Source organism: Triturus cristatus, chromosome 12 (genome assembly GCF_964204655.1).
Source record: "Triturus cristatus chromosome 12, aTriCri1.1, whole genome shotgun sequence".
Lineage (NCBI taxonomy): Eukaryota > Metazoa > Chordata > Amphibia > Caudata > Salamandridae > Triturus > Triturus cristatus.
The window spans coordinates 225,954,156-225,976,133 of NC_140595.1; the positions used below are offsets into that span (position 1 = coordinate 225,954,156).

The following is a 21,978-nucleotide window of genomic DNA, read 5'->3' on the forward strand; positions in this document are numbered from 1 at the left end:
AACAATGCAAAACACTGCATTCATACTGGAAAAAACACTACTTGAAGGCACATATTGCTAATAAAATCAAGACAATTTAGTATTAGTGTGCCCCTCAAAAAAAAGAGAAACGCTACCAACTTGAAACCGACTTTGAGACGCCAGAGCATATCTTAGCTCTGTTTCTCCTGGATGGAAACAACACCCTGCTCAACCGCCCCTCTGACCCTATTCTCGTGCACATAAAAGCATCCTACAATCTCATCAATGATTTATGATGAAGGTCGGGCACATTACACCAAGACTGTAGGAACAACATTAGCTCAACCTCCAACCACCATTCTATAAAACAAGCTGCGTCACATACAAGGCCGTCAGATAAGGTACCCCTGCAAACCCCAGGGGGGAGCTATACTCCTCAGGTGGACCTCACCTGACGGGACGAAGAGCCAGGGAATCACCAGAAAGAAAAGTAAAGAATGCGGGCATTTTCCATTTATGCAGCCATCATCTGGCACAACACCCCCTTCAACATCAGAGCGGCCACTATCTGTTTCAGAAAGGAACTATACATCTAAAGGTAGCTTTTAAAAGTGTGTATCCCACAAAGCCCACTTCAGAGGGATTTTTCACTCACTACTTTAAAAATAAATCTGCAAAGGTTGTGAAGTTTACGATGAATAAAAAAAGTTTCAGACAATTTGCCAGACCCCAAATTGCCAACTGACAGAATACATGACAAGGCCCGGGCTGCAATGCAAGGCTAGAGTTTGTGATGGAATTCAAGGTAAACTTCGTGCGCTGCCGCCAATTTACAGTGTGTGCCGCTGGGACTGTGTTTCGAGACACGAATAAAATGGAGTATCAGAATTTGAGAAGAAATAAATACAGGGGCTTGAATACTTCATGTTTTATAGCAATGGGAATACAACGAATACAAGCAATCTGCAAACGACATACAAAGAAACGTTTGCATTGTAAAATTAATAAGCAGATGAGTCAGAGGGGAAGTAGGATAAAATTAGAAAAAGGAGAAAGAAAGAAAGATAGCCCTATCTGGAAAAAAGAAAGTGCAAAGCAAGAAAGAGAAAAAGAGCGAAATAAAAAAGCATAACAAGAACAACAATAACGCATGTATTCTTTTCATAAGCGCCTCCTACCATTCCGGGCAAGTGCCAATGCCAGAGGGCCCTTTAAGAACCATAGCAGGATAGGGAGGAGTAGAGGCGGCCCAGCCCCTCTGACGTCAATGAGCCGTGAGGACTGGGCGGGGGGCGCTCTCTGCAGAGGCAGCGAGCAGCATCAGGAGCCGCAGCCGTCGCCTGCATCCTTCCTGCGAAGGATATGCGTCAGCTCTGCATCCTCTGAAGCCCGCAGGCCTCTCTGGACCCCGGGCCGCCGACGCTCTGCAGGCGCCCGGGGCCTTTACGAATACAAGCGCCGGGCCTTCGGGGCTGTCTCGGCGCCTGAGGACGGAGCTGAACCCCTGCTGCAGCGCTGGGGTAAGTTTCTGAGCATCCCTTTAGATCTGTGCACGTAATGGAAGTCGCCCTTGCGCGCTGAAGCAGGAAACGGTACCAGTCAGGACGGGAGACGCCCCCCTTCCCCCGGATAGATGCTCTGTAGCCCTGCCGTGCTCTTTTTCTGACAGGACAAGTCCCTCCCGTGCAACAGTACTGGGTGTAAGTTTGACAGCATCCCTTCAGTGCATGGGTAAGTTTCCAAGCGTCATCATCTGCCTAGTCAGCGCCTACATGTAATGTGGCGTCTATAGGCGCTCAGGTGCAACATTGACAAGACTGGGCCAGGGCAGGCAGATATGCAGTGCACGGCAGTGAGTGCCCACCAGTGCAGAGCACAACTCCTCTTGTTCTGCAGTGGTGCTCTGTTGCCAAGTGATCACGTGTCAATTTCAGCATATTGACCAAGCACTGACCTTTTACCCATCTCGTTTCGATGTGGGACTGTTAGGTCATCATTAACGCACGCGCAAGTCTTTAAACCCCACTCCTCTTTCCACTTAACACTTTAAAAGGGTTGGCGTGGAGCGCTCGCCTCCCTTGACAGGGCACCAGGTGCCTTGTGGGCCAGGCAATGTTCAGTCACATACATGGCATAGTATCAGTGATGTACAGATGTAGAAGAAGTGAGGGTGCCTGATACCCAGGGAGATGTTAGCCATTTGTAATTGCATTTATATAGCGCTTCCTACCCCCGGCGAGGCTCTGAAGCGCTTTCGGCGAGTAGCGCGCCACTCGGGAACGCAAAGGTAGATTAGTAGTGGATTAGTAGGGGAAATATAAATTGTTCTTGGGAGCGGTGGAAGTGGTAGTCATGTGAGCCTGTTAGTTGGATGAAGAGGACAGAGGATGAAAGGGATTAGAAAGGATTATTTGGGAGTTCATTATAGTTAAAGAGGCTTGGGATGAGTCAGAGAGCCTGTTAGCTGGATGGATAGAGGAGGGAAGAGTCTGGAGAGAATGGTAATTCATAGCAGTAAAGAGGCTTGGGATGAGTCAGAGAGCCTGTTAGCTGGATGGATAGAGGAGGGAAGAGTCTGGAGAGAATGGTAATTCATAGCAGTAAAGAGGCTTGGGATGAGTCAGAGAGCCTGTTAGCTGGATGGATAGAGGAGGGAAGAGTCTGGAGAGAATGGTAATTCATAGCAGTAAAGAGGCTTGGGATGAGTCAGAGAGCCTGTTAGCTGGATGGATAGAGGAGGGAAGAGTCTGGAGAGAATGGTAATTCATAGCAGTAAAGAGGCTTGGGATGAGTCAGAGAGCCTGTTAGCTGGATGGATAGAGGAGGGAAGAGTCTGGTGAGAATGGTAGTTCATAGCAGTAAAGAGGCTTGGGATGAGTCAGAGAGCCTGGTAGCTGGATGGATAGGATAAAGGATGGATAGAGGAGGGAAGAGTCTGGGGAGAATGGTAGTTCATAGCAGTAAAGAGGTTTGGGATGAGTCAGAGAGCCTGTTAGCTGGATGGATAGGATAAAGGATGGATAGCGGAGGGAAGAGTCTGGGGAGAATGGTAGTTCATAGCAGTAAAGAGGCTTGGGATGAGTCAGAGAGCCTGTTAGCTGGATGGATAGAGGAGGGAAGAGTCTGGGGAGAATGGTAGTTCATAGCAGTAAAGAGGCTTGGGATGAGTCAGAGAGCCTGTTAGCTGGATGGATAGAGGAGGGAAGAGTCTGGGGAGAATGGTAGTTCATAGCAGTAAAGAGGCTTGGGATGAGTCAGAGAGCCTGTTAGCTGCATGGATAGAGGAGGGAAGAGTCTGGGGAGAATGGTAGTTCATAGCAGTAAAGAGGCTTGGGATGAGTCAGAGAGCCTGTTAGCTGGATGGATAGAGGAGGGAAGAGTCTGGAGAGAATGGTAGTTCATAGCAGTAAAGAGGTTTGGGCAAGTCAGAAAGCGGCGGTAGGGGATATTTTGGAAGAGGACTAGGATGTCTCAGAGTGGCGATTTGGGGAGATTTGTAAAAAAATTTTTTCCTGTGCAGTGGGTGAGAAATATAAATGGCCACACATAAGATGTATACATATATAGAGATTTTAACATGATGCATATATGAAAAAAAATCAGGAGATATAATATTGTACTGGATAAAGTTCCATATGTACATGCATGGATAAATATTTACAAACTCAGTGCGCTGACACGCCATGTGGAGGGTTCAACTGAGATATAAGAGGGAGGGGTGCGCAAGCAAGGGAAAGTAGACCTTTCTCTACAACTGACCCATTCAGCTCTCTCAATATTCACATTAGGATTTCATTCTTAGGAAGACTCATCCCGTTGCTGCTTGGACAGTGCCATTTGACTTGATGTAGGACAGGCTGTTGGAATTCAGACCAGTAAGCAGGCTTGCTCAGCAATAGTATTCTATTGTTGCATTCGAGTGAACTATACATTCTTTTTAAGCCTTCCTGAACCCATGGTCAGGGAGAACTAGGGAGAGTATTTATGGTCAGTTCCTTACTACAAGATATTGAAAATGATCATTTGTTTCTGTTAATTTCTGTATCGCGGGGAGTGCAAAAGTGTTTCTCATGGGACAGATGCCAGGTACACGTGCCTGTTGAACTAGACTAGTGAGAAAATAGCAAAATCATAACAAACCGCACAAGGCAGTGAATTTGAGCATAACCTGGCTTGTGTGTCGTGGAAACAAGCAAAAAGTCTCCTGACGAGACACGAATCAGCAAAAAGAGTACCAGCAAATTCAAATGATTGTTTGATTTCGAGTATTGCATTCATACAAGATCAAAATGAGAAGTCATCTTCTAAGACCATTCAATCACACATTTGACACCAGCAGACTTTATTCGAAGTATTTAATTTTAACTTGCTTATGTAAGGAAACTCTTTGAAAAGCGAAAATGTATTTAACCATTGTATGCAGAGGCTCAGAATGTTGGTGGACTTAACTATAAATGGAAAACAGGTCAACTACATTTGTAGGGTTATATGGCAAGGTATGCTACTTATGTGAGGTTTCTTAAGCCTCAAGCACAGAGGAATCTTGTGTCTTGGTGTGCTGTGGGGCTTTGAGTTTGCTGTTACACCATAGGAGCCCTGAGCTGTATTTTCCTCATTGGGGAGCTATTTTTCCAACTCCTAGGGGCATATTCACAAGGAGCCATCGCCGAATTAACGGCACATTATCGCAGCCAAAGTCGTGATAAATGTACCCCCCCATTCACAAGCCGGTGTTAACAGCCCACAGCACCAGTTTACCCACGATAGCAGCCGCAAAAAACATCGCCACAGAGGACCCCCGCAACTATCGCTAATGAGATGCAGAGTGGGCGTTCCCGTGCCAAAAGCCGTGACAACATCACACCTCAACATTCTCAACGAACAGCCAGATCGGCGATAAGAACACAAAAAAGGCAATAAGGCGCGTTGACACCAGGAAATCTACACCTGCTCTGACCTGGTGTAAAGTCGGACGGCAACCAGCACCACAAAAGGAAACACAGCCCAGGGCCACAACGGAAGGGCAACAGATGCCATGGAGCCACTCATCCTGCGGCCTGTACACCCAAGAGGGCCACAACACCCACCGCCACCCCGGACCACCCCTTCCTGGCACCCCCCGAACAATGACATGCCACATCAGCTACACCTAAACATGTACAAAATAATCTGCTTGATGTCGCACAATCACAACTGGTGACATGCATGTGTCGTCACAGAAATGAGCATCACACATTCACTTTTGAAGCAACAAATGAAACTTTATTTAAATGAACACTGAAATGAAATGAAGACACATGGCGGATACCATCGGGACACTCCGTAGGTCACAGCCTGCAAGACAAAAAACATGATGGGAAGGTGTGTCCTGCGCACATCAAAGGACTGAGAGAGAGCGAAGGCGAGAGAGAGGGCGAGAGAGAGGGTGCGAGAGAGGGAGAGTGCCACCCCTGCGCACCCAGGCCACACTGCTCACCTGCTGCCACCGGTGTGTCTCCAACCACTTGCCAGTATGTATAGCATTACACCAGGTCACACATCTGAGTCAGAACCGTCATCTGAAACAGAGTCCAGATACATGACTGGCACAGTACACACACTTGCACAAGACAACAGTGCCTGCCTGCACACCCAGGCAGAGGCACCCCAACCCCTACCGCCGCCCATCGGAGCATGCCCACCCATGCACACCCAGGCCTCACTGCTCACCTTCCGCCACCGGCGTGTAGACAGGATGTCTCACCACGTGCCGCTGCAGGCCACAAGTCCGGGGCAGGCGGACATGGCACCCTCCACAACATGCAGCCACGCTCTGCAGGCCACCAGGTCTCACGTCTGGTGCTGGGTCTTGATTACTCCATTGCATAGGACATACCAGTGCACGTGGCCTACACTGCGGTCCAGCAGGGCACACGAAACGTGAGTTGTCTGGACTGCCGGGACGGGGCATCATCGCCGGCTGCCCACCCGCTCAGCAGCTTAAGGTGCCACAGACTCAGTACACCCAAAGTCACCGTCCCGTGGCGCCTCTGCCGGCCGCAATGCTCCGGGTACGACTAACCCTGTGCAACCCCAGTCAACGCCATGTGGTTGTAGGCCCTTGCCATACGCAAGGCCTCGGGTGCCACTAACCCTATTCAACCCCAGTCAGCGCCACGTGGTGGTAGGCCCTTGCCGTACGCAAGGCCTCGGATGCCACCAACCCTGTGCGCAACAACTCATGGTCACGTAATGAATGAGAAGTGTGGAGCGGCCGTCATCCAGTCACCACCGGAAGAGGGTCGTCGGCCCCTTATGTTGACGTAGTCACATGGCCAGTGACACATGTGCCGGATGGGTGTGGTGTGTGGGTTTAAACCTGCCCTCAGGGAGTGGCTGTGACATGCTGACAACTGGACCAGTGACCTGCACACCACCAGCGAGTACGCCTGCGACGGGTAGCAATGAGGGCCCCCCCCCCCCTCGGAGCGTCATCAGAGTGGTCTGGCTTGCCATACGCAGGGCTTGCCGAAATGACTTGTGGGCTCTGGGCGTGGTCCAGTCCATGTCCGGGCAAGGAAGTGACTGATGCGTGTGTCCCTGTTGTAGTGTTCATGGGACCTGGTACACAATATGAAATGTAGCACTCTCTGACTCACATCCCACAGGATGAACATCATTGACGCAAGGGAAGGCACTGTCCCCACATTCATCCACACATCCATACCTAAATGATGTAAGACATGGCACAGCTGTGCGTCACTGGATGTTTATTTGCACATCCAGTGCAGTTATGCAGCTGGAGCAGTACAGGGCAATGCTGAACATACTACACAATATGGGCCCGTGGAGGGCCAGCCAGAGTCCAGCCGGGGATGACATGTGCTGCGGAAGAGGAAGGGTAAAGTCCCCAGTCTGTCCACCGTGTCATTGGTCGTCGAACGGGATGTGGGAGTCCCTGGCGCTGTCCAAGGTGAGGGCATCGGAGTGTATCGGGGGTCAGTGGAAGGTCATGAGGCCATGTGCGCGACCAAGCAGAAACAGGCCAGTTGGCGGAAATGAATGCTAGTTCCTGGTCCTTCTGACCACAGTCCCATCCATGTCCATGTCCTCGTCCCCGGATGTGTGCCCTGCCCCACCTGTGGGTGTTGCAGTACCGGCTGCGGCACTGTGTGCCCCTGACACATCAGGGGCCTGAGTGGATACGCTTGCCGCACTAGGAGGCACTGACACACCAGGGGGCGGGGATGTGGATGGTGGGGCAGCAGCATTCATCAGCGCCACGCCTTGTGGCGGCAATGCCATGATGGAGGTCTGCAGGGCCTGGTAGATCCCAGCTACATTTCGATGATGTGCAGTGGTGGCTGCCATCCTTTCCGCCTCCATCCGCACCATGTCCTCTATGAGCTTTCAAATGTGTGCCAGCTCACGGCTGGCATCGCTGGAGCCACTCTGAGCGGACGGGTGTTCTCTCCGCCTCATGGCTCCAGCGATGTCAGTCAGGGCTCGTTGGAGACCATGGGGTGGACGTAGACACCCAAGAATGGCGTCCAGTTTGGTAGCCATGAGGTCAAACCCCCACCTGCACCTGCTCAGCCGTCTGCCTCTGGCCCTCCAGCACATGGCGTTAGAAGGCCATGTGTTGTTCCTGGGGGTCTTGGGAGAGGGTGGGTGCCTCCTGCTGGGTGGTTTGGGTGGAGGGTGGGGTCTCATCGATGTAGCTTGGTTGCCCTGATCCTGGAGGTGATTGGCGGATGAGGTCAATGATGTATTTGATGGTTTGTGTGTCGGTGCTGGTGTTGTCCTCCTTGTCATCCGTGAAGAGAAGCTGGGACTGCTCTGCAGGAGATGTTGACGATGCCCCTGCGATGTGAAGGGGAGATAGTGAATTACAATGTGTCCACATGTATGTAGCCGCATGGTACAGGTTGACATTCAGACAGCATGGCATTGTACATTGTGTCAGTCTGTAGGTCTGGGCGAGGAGCCAGGGTCATTTTGGGTGTGTACTGTGCCCTGCTTGATTGTGCATGTGTGCCATCATGGACATCTCTACCCGTCCCCCCAGTACCTAGTGGTAACTCACCCTGTTGCGGTTGTGTTGTGTCCTGTCAAGCAGGGTCCGGTCCCCCGACTCCGGCCACAGTATCCACACTGATGACTGTCGACACCAGCTCCTCCATGTCATCCAGCTCCAGCTGTGGCGCTGGGCCCCCACCTCCGGTCTGCGTTGCTGCCTTCTGGTTGGCAGAGAGTTTCTCCTTGGTCTTCCGCTTGATGTCATTCCATCGCCTCTTGACCTTGTCCATTGGCCGCTTGTGCTCTCCGACGGCATTCACCTTGTCAACGATGTCCCGCCATATTCCAGTTTTGGTGCCCAATGACACGTTGGAGGTGACAAACCGTTGTTGATGGTGTTCCATCACCTCCGTGACTGTGATCCTGTTTGCGTGTAGACTGAACTTCGTATTCCTCGTCTTCTTGTCCTTGCCCTTCCCTGTCCCCAAGGTCCCAGGCTGGTCGTCCGGGGTGCTTGTGGGGTTGCGCTCGTCCTCTGCGCCTGCTCCGGCTCCCTCCATGGTGCTTGGGTGTAAGTCGGTTTGTGTGTGGGTGTTTTTCCTGCTTTTATGGTGATTTTTTTCAGCCTGCCAGGTGTGTGTTGCAGGCCTGGCGCTGCTTATCGCTGATTTCCTCATCGCGCTTTGGCCTATTGCGTGTTTTTTGGTTTTGTGGTTTTATCGCCGTCGTTGTGGTTGTATCGCAGACATTGTCCGCGGTTTCGGGAGACTATCGCTTGCTACCACATTGATGTGAATTCCACGTTGTCACTGGGTTATTTTCCCGCGATGTGCTGCGATGCTGAAAGTTGCGTTGCGCTACTCTTACGGTAGTTATCACACGTTCTTGTAAATATGCCCCCTAATGTTCTCCCAGTTGGCCAAAAATACCTGCTCACTTAAAGGACCATCAAATCCAAAAATGGCATCAGAGATGGAATCAATGGCCACAATAGAACACTACCGCATCAAAGTAATCAAGCCATAAATCCATGGACGTCATTTAGTGGTCGCCAGGGGTCGCAGCTGTGACCCCTTGCTATCCCTGGCACTGCTTTTGCGATCCCTGGTCTCAGAGCTGGTAAAATCAGTGCCTGCAACACAGGGGCAGCTCTTCCTAATGGATGCTGGTTGGAGCTCCTGGTTTCTGTCCATTGTTTTTTAGATGGCGCATTTGAGACCGCTTGTATATACTTTAGTATATACTTATTATTATATACTTATATGTATATGTACCCTGTGGGCTCTGGAGATCAGCCCTAGGACTTGTCTGCTTCCGCATAGGGACTTCTTTTTTCTGTTCAACTGCCTCTATTTAACTGTCTTGAAAAAAAACGACCAGCAGAGGCCAGTAAAATACTAGAATTGCTTTCTGCTGAGGCACTTTTTTAAAATTATTTTTCTGGCAACTGCCTCTATTTAACTTTCTTGATAGAAAACGACCAGCAGAGGTCAGCAAAATACCAGATTCACTTTAGCATTCTCTAGCTTCCTGTCCATAAAAATGGTCTTCCAGGAGCACCTCTAGACAGTCAATTTTGCTGGACTATACCATTTCCCGCTGAAAGGCAATATTTCTCTCCATGTGTTCCCATACCTGGCATATCACACAGTTTGGTGCTTACTTTCCCTCCATGTTAAAGAACAGTAGATGTTTGCATTGCAAATGCTTGTTTATTATACAAATAGTGAATAATATTATTCACTATTAGTATAATAAAAAATAGAATAGTTTAGCTGGAATATGACCCCTATCTTGGAGCTAAGGCTTATAAAAAAATGCTGCTTAATGTATATTGTATGTATGCTTGCGGGTGAGTGTGTATGTGCGCAAGTGTGTGAATGTGTCGGTATGTGTAAGCATGTGAGTGTAAGGCAAAGTAAAGGTCAAATGGCGTGCGATGTCACTTCCGCTACGTTTGGCATTTTGGTAAATTGGCGTCCATGCCTAAAACAAGAAAATATCACACTAGATTGCAACCTACTTTCAATCACTAGGTTCACAATATTTGGATCGGGTTCACAGATACCCACAGAAAATGTCACAAACTTTTTCAAGAGAAGCTTAGCAAAAGGATTCCTCTTCAAAAAGCTAACAGTCAAGATAGGAGCCCCAATTCTCTTTCACCGACAGCCAAATAAGTGTAGTGCAGAACGCAATTGATAACATTACTGTTGCCTGACCGCAGCCAAGCAAATGTATGGGGAATTAGTGGTATTGAGTTTCCAAGATAAAGGGGATCCCGGAGAGGGTTAAATATTCCTCACTTGGGGAGGGGTTGTGGGGACAGATTTAGCATTAATGCGGTGATTGGGAATTTCAGAGACAGCATCTGGAAACAGCCTTCGAAAATACTTGGAAAGAGACCTTGTGACCATTCGTGTTATTTTATGGTAAACCAGGAGTTATGGTCAGAGTTGCCAGGTGGAATCAGCCACATAAGAATTCCAGAAACCCAGTTATGGATCCAGAAGAGGAACTTCCCGTAACCAAAGTGCTTACATTGTATGGTAGGAAGAGTAATCCTATTCCTTTGCTGACAGTTTCTAGAATGGGCTAATTTGGACCATGGAAGCTACAGAGTTAAAATAGTTAAGTGCAAGATAAAAAGTGAGTGTGCCTTATAGAGCTCGTCTCTAAGGAATCCAGCCAGGACCACCTGAGGGCAGCCCATGGCGGCACTGGTCAGAGGCAGCCCCTGGAGACTTACCTCTTGGAGTAATAGAAGGGCTACAGTATAGCAATGACTGACTACAGCCAAAACCGAACACCCCCAGGCGATCATGGGAGAAACAGGGACCGAGTACATACAAATTGATCTCAAATTGTCATTATTGTAATAAATACATTTCTGAAAGTTATATGAACATTGAATGAAGTAGGTCTCATTTCTGTCTTAGTATTATTGCAATCATTTATATAGTATACTTGTCATTTTCAACTCTTTTTCACCTGATCCTCCTACAATGACATTGTAAAACAAAACATGAACTGTGCCTAAATAATGGTTTAATGATATAAGTGAAAAGGGTACCTGTGGGTTACTGGTATGGGAGAGGCTCCGAGGGGCCTAGCTGGTACTCTCTTACTTCAAACCATATAAAACACATATATTTCTAGTCTGCGTAGATATGCTTCCTGGCCTTCTTTGCATTATTATGCTTTACTTATACCTATTGTCTCGACATAGTTCAATCAAAAACAAATATACGGCCGATAGCCATTTTTAAAATGGTGTCCCTACCCCGCCCCCTGTATCAACTACAAAACGATCCCTATCTGATTTCCCCCGGCTGGTTCAGACGTGTCAATACAGCCTTGGGTCAGTTTCTATGGGCTGGCGGAATGGCGAGAGTAGCTCTGCGGACTTGCTTCCAGTCCACGTCGTGCGGGGGATTGGCAACCTCTGATATCCTATCTTATTATCTGGCCTCCCATCTTCTGGTCCTCAATGAGTGGTGGTATGGCGATAGGGCCGACCCAGCCTATGCGGTCGAGAGGCGTTGTATGGGGGATAACACTCTACACACTATATTGTACTCGGCGCCGCTGCGCAACTCACTACCACCGGCTACGAAACTGATATTTCAAATATGGCGACAGGCGTTGCGAAGGACAGGGTGGTTGAATAGGTTGCCCGGGAGACTCCCCTTTGGTCGGATGGGCGTCTACCGCAACTGACGATGTTGTCCGGTTTTCGGAGCTGGGACCGGATTGGCATCTCTACTCTGAGACGTCATGCAAGGACCAGTCCTTAAGTCCTTTCAGGAGCTACAGAAGGACTTCCACATGCCTAAAACCCAATTTTTCCGATATTTACAGCTCCGGCATTCCATAACTCCTTACAGCGAGGGGTTGGGGTCCCTGGCTGAGTTTAGTCCCATAGAGGCAAAGGTATTTATGGGAGATCTCCACGACCACAAGATTTCTAAGATCTATCAGTCCCTGGTTATCCATAGTTCCACACTACAGCGACTTCAGGAGGCTTGGGAGGGAGACATAGGCCCACTGGAGGAGGAGGACTGGGTGGAGGCCCTGGCCTCCCTGCGAGGGTCATCTATTGCCGTAAGTCTTTGTCTCATTCAGTTTAATTATCTCCAACGGGTCTATTTCACCAGGGTCTGGCTCTGGAGGGCGGGATTGGTGGCCTCCCTGGTGTGTCTTCAATGCCAACATGAGGAGGGTACCTTGCTCCACACAATCTGGCAATGTACCGCCTTAGCACGATTTTGGCGAGGAGTCTTGTCGTGCCTATCCGAAGTACTCGGCTGGGACCTCCATAGTTCCCAAAAGTTGGTCCTGCTGCATGTTATGGAGGATGTAGGGGGTAACATATACAAACGCCATTTGATATTATTAGGGTTCACCTTGGCTAAGAGAGATATTGCTAAAGCTTGGAAGGCTCCGAGAGCGTCCTCAGTGTCTGTGTGGAAAAATAGCATGGATTTCTGCATCCGGCTGGAAATCCCCATCTTTGCGGCCAGGGGATGCCCGCTTAAACATTATAAGATATGGAGGTGATGGGCAAAATATCACGGCCTGGAGTTGGAACCGGTTTCAGTGCCCGGGCCCGCAGACTTGGTGACCCTCCTCCCGTAATTGACATGCAACATCGCTTTTTAGTTACAGATACAGTGTGTCTGGATGAATGAGATTATTCATATATGGTGCTGTTTTGGGGTAGACGTGAGTGCGACGGGGGTTGTTTTAGAGGCTTGTTTCTTTTATTTTTTTGTTTGCTTAAAATTTCAACTATTGCTCTTCACTTGCCCTCTACTTCAGTTGAAATTGTCGAAGTCAATTCACTGTCCATTCTGTATGCATGAGTTGCTGGGTTACAGTGCTCTGCAATATACTGGTTGTTTGACAAATAAAAATGTGTTATTAAAAAGAAAAAAACTCTAAAGTAGCTGATTATATACCATACCTGCCTAATTAAGGTGTGCCAGTCAGCTCATAAATGAAGTGTGGTATCTTTCCAGTGCCTGTATTTATTCTAATGCCCCATCGTACCATGAGAAGGACCTTTGTAGAGAACAGTTGTCTCTGATTGAATGACTGCCCGCGTATTGTTGGTGTTGGTTGACAGGATACTTTGGTGAATCCTGCATGCATTGTGCATGTTGGTTCTTGAAAGATGAGCCGCCTCCTCGACACACTGAGCAAAATTAGTAGCATTATGTGCTTTTGTGCTCTAGAAGGAAATAAATGAACAGACCATTCTGTTCCTGCCTAGCTAAAACACAGAAAAAAATAGAAACACTGGAGCAGACATTCGAACTGCGCGTATTTTTGTTGCAGCGTTAAAGACACTAGTACAGTTCAGTGGGTTAATGTGCCTGCCGCTCTAGTCTTTGTGCAATCTGCAGTTCATGAGTTTAAATCCTAGAGGCTGGCACCGCCGTGACGAAGGCACGTGCTCTTAGTAGATAACACCTGTGATCTTGATTAATTAGTAGCTCCTGTTGTGTCCAGGCCAATGTGACCGCAAAACAGTGGCAGTCGCAAAGAGATCAAATCGTTGTAGCTCCCTGTCAGTAGAGTAGCAACAACCGTTACCTTTCGACAGACCATTGATAAGTGCAGCGCGCCTCCTGTGCGCCATAGGGTGCGCCGAATGCATCTAAACGGGATTTGCAGCCTCAGCCCGGTCCATGGTTCCAGAGGAGCACGGCTCCTGTTCGGCTGTGGCTGCATACATACCCTGTAGCCTTGGGAAGTGCGTTCAGCGCGGCCGCTTGTTCCGGGTTGAGCCACGCCCCTTCACTGCCCTCCTCAGGCCTGGCCATTAGAAACCCGACCCTATGACCCCACGAGGTTGTTTTGCCCTTGCATAAATCGTTCTCTGGCAGAGTGAATCCCGTTCCTTCGTGACCCGGACAGGTTTGCAGAAAGTTTACAATTGCCTTATTCTGATTCGCCGTGATCAAAACGCAGGCTTCGGTGTGCTATGTGTGGCTTGAGGCGGCGAGCCCCGGAAATAATAGGAAGAGCCGAGCCACGGGCGTGGCCGGCTCTCAGAGCCGATGCACGAGGCGAGCCCTGAAAACTCTTGGAATGTAAACTCTGCCTCAAACACCACATGAAATATTATAAAGAACATTCTAAAAAAGTGTCTTTCTTTGAGAGGCAGATGCGTTTCCACCTATGACATCAAATTATATAACTGCGTAGAGACAAAATTGGCAGTTTTAAAACGTATTCAGGACCCCCATCCCGCCATGACAGCAATCCTGTTTGTGAATTGAAAGGCAAGTCAGTTGTCGTGTGCACCCTGTATGTCGCCTAGATTCATACATGGAACAAAACAGACATAAGAGGCTTGCTTGGAATGCGCACACCCAGCACTCACTGATCGGAGGTTCCTCTTGGGTACGTGGAAAGATACTCTCTCGTTGAGGTATTTGGGTCCGATGTTGTTGAGGGATTTGTAGCCGTGGGTGAGGAGTTTGAAGGTGACCCTCTTCTCGACGGGGAGCCAGTGGAGTCCTCGAAGGTGTTGGGTCATGTGTTTGTGACGCGGTGTTCCAATGATGAGTCTGGCTGCGGCGTTCTGGATGGTTTGGAGTTTGTGTAGAAGAGCTCGGTAGATTCTGGCGTAGTGGGCGTTGCTGTAGTCCAGTCTGCTGGTTATGAGCACGTGGGTGACGGTCCTTCTGCAGTCGGGGGTGGGGGGATCCATTTGAAGGTCTTATGGAGGATGCGCAGGCAGTTGAAGCTAGTGGAGGCAACGGCGTTGATCTGGCGGTTCATGGAGAGGGAGGAGTCCAGGATGATGCCGACATTTCGTGCGTGGTCAATCGGGGGGCCACCAGGTGTTTTCCCAGGCAGGGGTGCAGGGTCCGAGGATGAGGACCTCTGTCTTCTCTGAGTTGAGCTTCAAACATCTGTCTTTCATCCAGGTTGCAACGTTCTTCATTCCTTCCTGGAAGCAGAGTCTGGTGTCTTCGGGATTCTTCGTGAGTGAGAGGATGAGCTGGGTGTCATCGGTGTAGGATATAATGCTGAGCCCATGCTATCTGATGATGGCAGCGAGGGGGGGGGGGGCATGTAGATGTTGAAAAGCATGGGGCTGAGCGATGATCCTTGGGGTACTCCGCAGTTGATGTCGGTGGGTTCGGAGAGGAAGAGAGGGAGTCTGATCCTCTGGGTTCTGCCGGAGCGGAAGGATTGGATCCAGTTGAGGGCGGTTCCTTGTATCCCGCGTCGTGAAGTCTGGCTGCGAGTGTGCGATGTGAGATGGTGTCGAAGGCTGCGGAGAGGTCTAGAAGGATGAGGGCTGCGGTGTGTCCCTGGTCGAGTAGCATGCAGATGTCTTCAGTGGCGGCGAGGAGGGCAGTCTCGGTGCTGTGGTTGCTGCGGAATCCAGACTGGGAAACGTCTCGGATGGAGTTCTCTTCGATGAAGGCGGTCAGCTGGCCTAAATAGTTACAATCTCATTCTAGTCCTTATGCTGGTAATATCCACACAATCCCGTTCAATGGTGGACCCATATTTTCTACTCCATATTCAAATCTTTTGGAGACAATATTTCTTGATTCTTTTTGTCATAATGCGAAAATATGGTTCAGTCCTCTCCAATCTCTTGAGATCTAATCAATTCCAATAGTTCTGTTTTACTTTGACATTCCCTGAAGTGGTAGGCAACCGGATAGGTAGAGTTCTGCTTTTTATGGCACCCATCGTCAATCGAAACAGTACTGCCAACATAATATTGTTCACAATGGCACACTAAGACATAAACATCATGGTCAGTGTTGCACATTATCCTTCTGTGTGTAGTTCCTATTTTACTTTGACATTGAACAATGTGCACTTTCCAGCATTTACATATTGCTCCATGCAGCAAACTCACTGTGCTTTTTAATGACGAGTCAAATCTGTGATCAGATTGCACATAGACCGCTTTAGCAAATTCATTAGCAACCAAAGTAAGATCACTACTGTTGAATCCTGTAACCGGCTGGATACACAAAGATCTCTGCAGCAAATACATTACCATTTGATTAGGCTAGATCAGAATTACTATCATATTTGTCTTTATTGCCAATATCTTAAGCAGCAGTTTTTCAAACCTAACATGTAAGCAAACTTACATTAACTCGTCACAACACGGATGGGTGTTAACTGCTGGCCAGAGATCACTATCTGGGAGTGGACAGGAACAGTTGGCAAAACTAAGGGCAGCCTGAAGACTACTTTTTTTGACGCGGAGATGCCAGGCAGAGCTTCACCTATTCATTCCAAAAACCATCCCAGACAGGGAGGTTCCTGTCGCAATATAAGAGCGATCCAGTTTACAACCTTCCCGGTGGTGGGAGATCTAATAAAAATATAGGAGTGCCTAAAGAGCTGAAGACAGGCCTGCCTGGTGGCATCTGGGTTCTGTCATCTTGAAAATGGGTCTCTCGGGTAATTTTACGGTGAGGCAAAAAGGAAGTGCTTCATGAGGAGGCGGTGTGTGTGCAAGAAAATAGTTAGGATTAGGAGGCAAACATTCTGCAGTCACTGGCTAATGTGCAGGATAAATCTGGCACTTCAACCACCAACTCCTCAGAACAATCCTGAATGTGGGAAGACAGCACATGAAGAAGGGCATACTAAAAGAAGATTCCTGACTCCTGCTGGAAGAAGAGGACTCACTTATGGACTCTGGTATCCCAAATCCTGCTAGCACCCAGGGACTGGAATTGCTCTCCAGTGGTCAAGTGGTTGGCTTATGCTTGCTTCAAGGACACTTAAAGCAGAATTACTACTTACTCAAGGAAAGTCCAGTTAACCACAGAGGAGTGGACCCTTCCGGAGACCTTGCTGGAGAAAGAGACCTGGTGCCTCGAAGACAGCCCTGAGGAGCTAGGGGTGGCAGGACTCACCAGGAGAAACTTTTCCGGAAATTTGTAAAAGCTGTGGCTTTATTATTCCACCTTTTGGAGGACCAGGATAGGATTCTGAGGTTTTCCCAGGGAGGTTGCACTCAAGGTGGGCAATAAACAAGGTTCTTCCCACTTAAAGCTTTTTAACATGCTAAACATTTTTAGCAGGAATTTGCATAGAACCTTGTTTGGCTATGCCTTCTGGCCTTGCACTCCCGGAAAATGTTGGCTTCTAAAAAAGATACTAAATCTGATTGAAAACCTTGAACAGGAACACAATGGGAAATGATTCTGACCTGTTAGGCAACCTCATAGGCACAGCATCCAGTTTTGTCCTGTTTCACCGGAAGCTCGATGATGACGTTTCCGACTTTGATGGAACCTCCCTGGAGAGCAGCCTCGAAACTTTCACCACTGGAAGAGTTTGGCGTCCATTTCAGTGACAAAAGAGCTTACAGAGAGTTTGCTGGATGGGATACCCTGCCAAAATGAGACGGATAGCCCATCTTCTGTATTACAAGTGCCATAAGGTATAGTACACGTGTAATATAGTGAAAGGGACGTCTACTACGTTTGTGACAGTGTAGCCTGTCCTCTTAACTCTAAATAAGGCCCGAAGTCCAAAAGTAAGTATTTTGACTGGGTAAACCCATTTAGTTTATCCTATCTTGGCCTGAAATTGCGGCGCTCAGTTCCAATCTACTGCAAACAGTGAATTCTGATTGACTCTTTACTTTTCTTGGTGTTTTTAGCTTTAGAACTTAAAAAATGCATATCTCTGGATACCCCCTAATCTAATTTGAAGATCTTGGGGACATTCTGCGCATTAGTTTTTTATCTATTTCTTTAAATTGGTTGAGGAATCTTATTGTTGTATACATTATAATTGTTGGTGCTGCTTGAACTTAACATGCCCCTCTCTGCGAATGTATAACGTTACAACGCAAACATTTACAAAGCATACCTTTACAACGCAGTTTTTACATCACAACATCCATTCAAACGCACGATTTTACATCGCATGTCTTCACAACACATTTTTATAAACTGCATTTACAACTCATACCATTACAACCCATATTACTTTTAGGGCAACAGTAGGGTAAGTGTTGGATAGTGTAGGGGTAAAAATTACTATTCCAATTCCACTGAGTACAACAGTAGGGTAAGTGTTGGATCGTGTAGGGGTAAAAATTACTATTCCCACTCCAGTAGGTGCAACAGTAGGGTAAGTGTTGGATAGTGTAGGGGTAAAAATTATTATTCCCCATTACTTACTGCGTTGTAATGGCATGCGTTGTAGTGACATGTGATGTAAAGGATGTTGCGTTGTAATGACTGTGTTGTAAAGGTAGTGCATTGTAATGACTGAAGTTGTAAAGGTTGTTTTCCCTCTCTGCAGATTGCCTGTTGCTTCTTCCATAGCCACAAGGGGTTGAGTGGAAATTCTTCCAGAACTGTGTTTTGACGTAGCTAGAGTAAATTTATTGAGTTGGTAGGAGTACCTCCTCCCAAATTGATTTCCCGTTCCTGACAGCCTGTCTTAAATATACAAAAAGATGTAAATAGATGCATGTAATAATACTGTTTGTATGTATTAAACCATTTAAGCTATACTTATTAACTTAGCTGATAGTGTTTTTTTTCTGTCATTCCCTGAGGTTGACAATTTTCGACTCTGTTGAAGTGACATTTCAAGGAGGTCACCTTCAGCACTGCAGTTTAGTGCAATTAATTTCACTTGGCCTGTTATTAAAAAAAAAATGACCCAACGAGTAGATGTGCATGGTGGTCTACCAAGGGCCATATTACAGTAAGGGCGCACTGACTCTCTTTGTACAGGAGAGCAGACAGTGCGTCAGCCTCTTATTGATAATGTACTGCCCTCAGGGCAGCAGCAATCGTGCAACGTCCCTGGAAAAGTGCATTAGTGAGAGCTAGACTGCTTATTTAAGCAGCTGGTCGCATGCGACTTGCACTTTCAAGTAGGGCAGAGACCACCCTGCGGGCGGAAGCAGTGAGTGACTGCATCTACATGCAGGAGGATGCCTGGGGTATCCATAGGGGCCCCCTTGCCCCTGCACATGGGCGCCTCCATTGTGTGGTGGACAGTCAGTGCGCCTCCTAGCGGCCTCTTTGCCTCTGCGCCCGCATCCATAGTTTGTTGCAGAGACTAAGGGCCTGATTATGATAATGGTGGAAGGGTTAGTCCGCACAAACATGACGGATATCCCGTCCGCCAAATTACAATTCCATTATATCCTACGTAACACGGCGGACGGAATATCTGTCACGTTTGTAATGGAGTATCCGATCCACCAAGATCGTAATCCGGTCCTAAGTGTTCCCTTCATTTGTTTGAGGCCACACCCCCATGCAAATGAAGGAACGTTTCTTCAGGATAGCGCTGGCGCTGCATATCTGCTAATACTATCGGTATTGGGGAAGGGGCGTCTGCGGCCCCTTCTGCAATATCAAAGTGCCCCAGAGGCACAAAAAGTGGGCACACATGCCTATTGCGCCCCGAGGACACTTTGCAAAATATAGCCCCAAATTTGTTGTCTCATGTTTCTTGTGTGGGAATGGGTCTATAAGAAGAGTGAATCATGGTTACTCTGTTTGCATGAGTTAGCACAAAGAAAGTTACAGTTCCCATGGGGAAGGGAGAAGGCTGTCCGGGATATCTGGCAAGCTGACCAGAAGGATCCGGCGGATCCAAGTGATAAGATCTGAATCCCCTCACACACCCAAAAGGATGTCATGCTTCATCATTGGTCTGCTCCTTGTCGGGCCAGCGCTGCAATGCCTGGTGGGCCCCTCAGTGGGGGCTCTTTTGCAGAGATCTGATGATCTTAGCAGTTTGAGTGAGGGGGAGTATAAGTGTAGAGTGGTCACAGGTGATTAAAATAGCCTAAGGGGTACCAAGGAGAGATTTGTTAATGCGGTGGTCTCCTTGACCAGATAAAAAACAGGGGAGCTATGTGTTATATCCTGGATATTCCTTCAACCATTGATATCCTATTAACTTGTGCTGAGCGCCTGAATCAGCTATAATATTAATATCTTTACCATTGATGTTAATGACACAAAATGGAGAATCATTACTTGATGCATTGACTTCATAAATAGGAAGGATAAATTCCTTTCACATGTCAACGTATTCCTGGTTGATTTCTTTTACATGATCTAGTTGGATCTTGTCCATGTACTTATTTCTACTCCTACACATTCCGTCACAATGTCCCTTGCGCTTCCAGCTGGACATGTCTTGTAGTTCGTTAATAGTCCTGATAGACCACATTTAAAGCAAAGATATTTTTCGTTTTAAATTTGCCTTTTTCTCTGGATGATTTATCATCTCCCACAGCCTTCTTTACTACCTGAACTTCAGTGGTCAGTTTTGCAGCTAACTCCTACATACCTAACTTCATTTCCTCAAATATATGACCGATATCTATAGCTTTTTTCAACATAAGATCTTCTGCAGCTAATAATTTCTCTTGTAATTTTGCATCACCAATCAATTGATCAAGTATCATCTGATCATGAAAGTTATCATAATTACATTTGGCTGCCCAAATTATTAGATCATTAGCAAAAGAATCAATGGATTCATTACACAATTGTCCTCTACTTAGAAATGTATGTCTAGCAACCACCTCATTAACTTACTGGATTTAGAGGATATCCAGTTGTGATGTAGCTATTTCGTATACGTCAACCTTAACCTCTTCTTCATCCTCTTCATTCACAACAATAGGTGGCAAATGACTTATAATTTGTCTCCCCTCCCACCTAAACAGTGTCTCAAAATGGCTAGTTGATGTTTATCTGTATGCACATTGCCTCCTATGGCTTCTAAATAAGTTTCAAAACCATCTTTCCATTGCTTCCACTCCAAAACAGGATCACTAGGACTGGGCAGGAAAGACATGGGTGTAGCAATACCATCCATGGTGTGGTTTAGACAATACCCTATTGTTAATGCTCTAATAATGTGTATAAATTAGCACTAACTATGGTAGAGTAAAAAAAAACATTTAAATACACATCACAGAGTTCACAATAGCTGAGTGAATCACCAGGTTAATCAGCAATAATTCCACACAATGTTTACTGTCAATGGGGTGTGCGAATCTCCGTGGTTTCAAACCTTGTTTTCCCTTAAGAACCAGCCGAAGTCTTAATGTGGCCGCTGCTGCCTCCACACTGCCGGTGTTCACCAATAAACAGGTGTGCAAATCACCATGACCGGAGTGAGTGCAGGGATTGTAATTCAGTTAGAGTACCAGTTTATCCTGATGTTGGAGATGTGCGTGATGATGACAGCCACATCTCATCCACAGTTCGTGCTTGAATATACTGAAACCTGCTGACCTGAGCTTGCGTCGTGATACTCACTCCCACATAGTTCAAATGAAATTGAAAGAGTCCATATACTGGTACCCCTGGCAGGATATTTGACCAATGTGGTGTGCGAATCACCTAAAATGCAATATTGGTAAGCCTTCAGGGACGCTAACTGGTGTCATGTTGGCGGTGAAACAAAAATAGCGATCACCTGCTCAACAAAAGAAAGAAAAGAAAAGAGAGTGTAGAGGGGGAAGGGAGGTAGAGGGGAGGTGAAAAGAGGCAGAGAGAAATTTCCCCAGTCTCAAGGATCCAATCCCGAAGGGGAGGACTCTATGTAGCCTCTTGTTTGCCCTCACACACCCCGAAGGATGTCTTGCTTCATCATTGGGCTTGTTGTTGCTCCTCGTCGGGCCGGCGCTGCAATGCCCGACGGTCCCCCGAAGGGTCTCTTTATCGGAGGTCTTTTAAAGAGAAAAGCCGTTAGGTGAGTGCGGGTGTGTGGGCTTAAAAGGTAGTGGTGGATCCGAGAGGTAAGTGATTGCGTGCGTGCAGAGTATGTGAATAAAAATGTCTAGGGGTGTCCAAAAAATTCTATTTTAATGTTGTTGGGCCCCTGGCAAAAATAAAAATTACCGATAGGTCACGGGGTCACTAATAAGCGCAAGGTGCTACTGTGACTAATAAAAAGGTCGACATGTTTCACGCCTAGTATGCCCAGGAGGGTCAGTGGCGTTTCTTCAGGACCAAACTTAGT

At 47.5% G+C, this 21,978-nt stretch overlaps 1 protein-coding gene across 1 annotated transcript in view; it reads left to right on the forward strand.

Annotated features, from left to right (window-relative positions):
- Positions 1-1,221: 1,221 nt before the first annotated feature.
- LOC146775759 (SNF-related serine/threonine-protein kinase-like) overlaps positions 1,222-21,978 on the forward strand; it is a 252,112-nt gene continuing 231,355 nt past the window's right edge. Inside the window, exon 1 of the mRNA XM_085638992.1 lies at positions 1,222-1,481. The gene's annotated coding sequence lies outside the window, so the exon portion shown is untranslated. The remainder of the gene's footprint in view (positions 1,482-21,978) is intronic.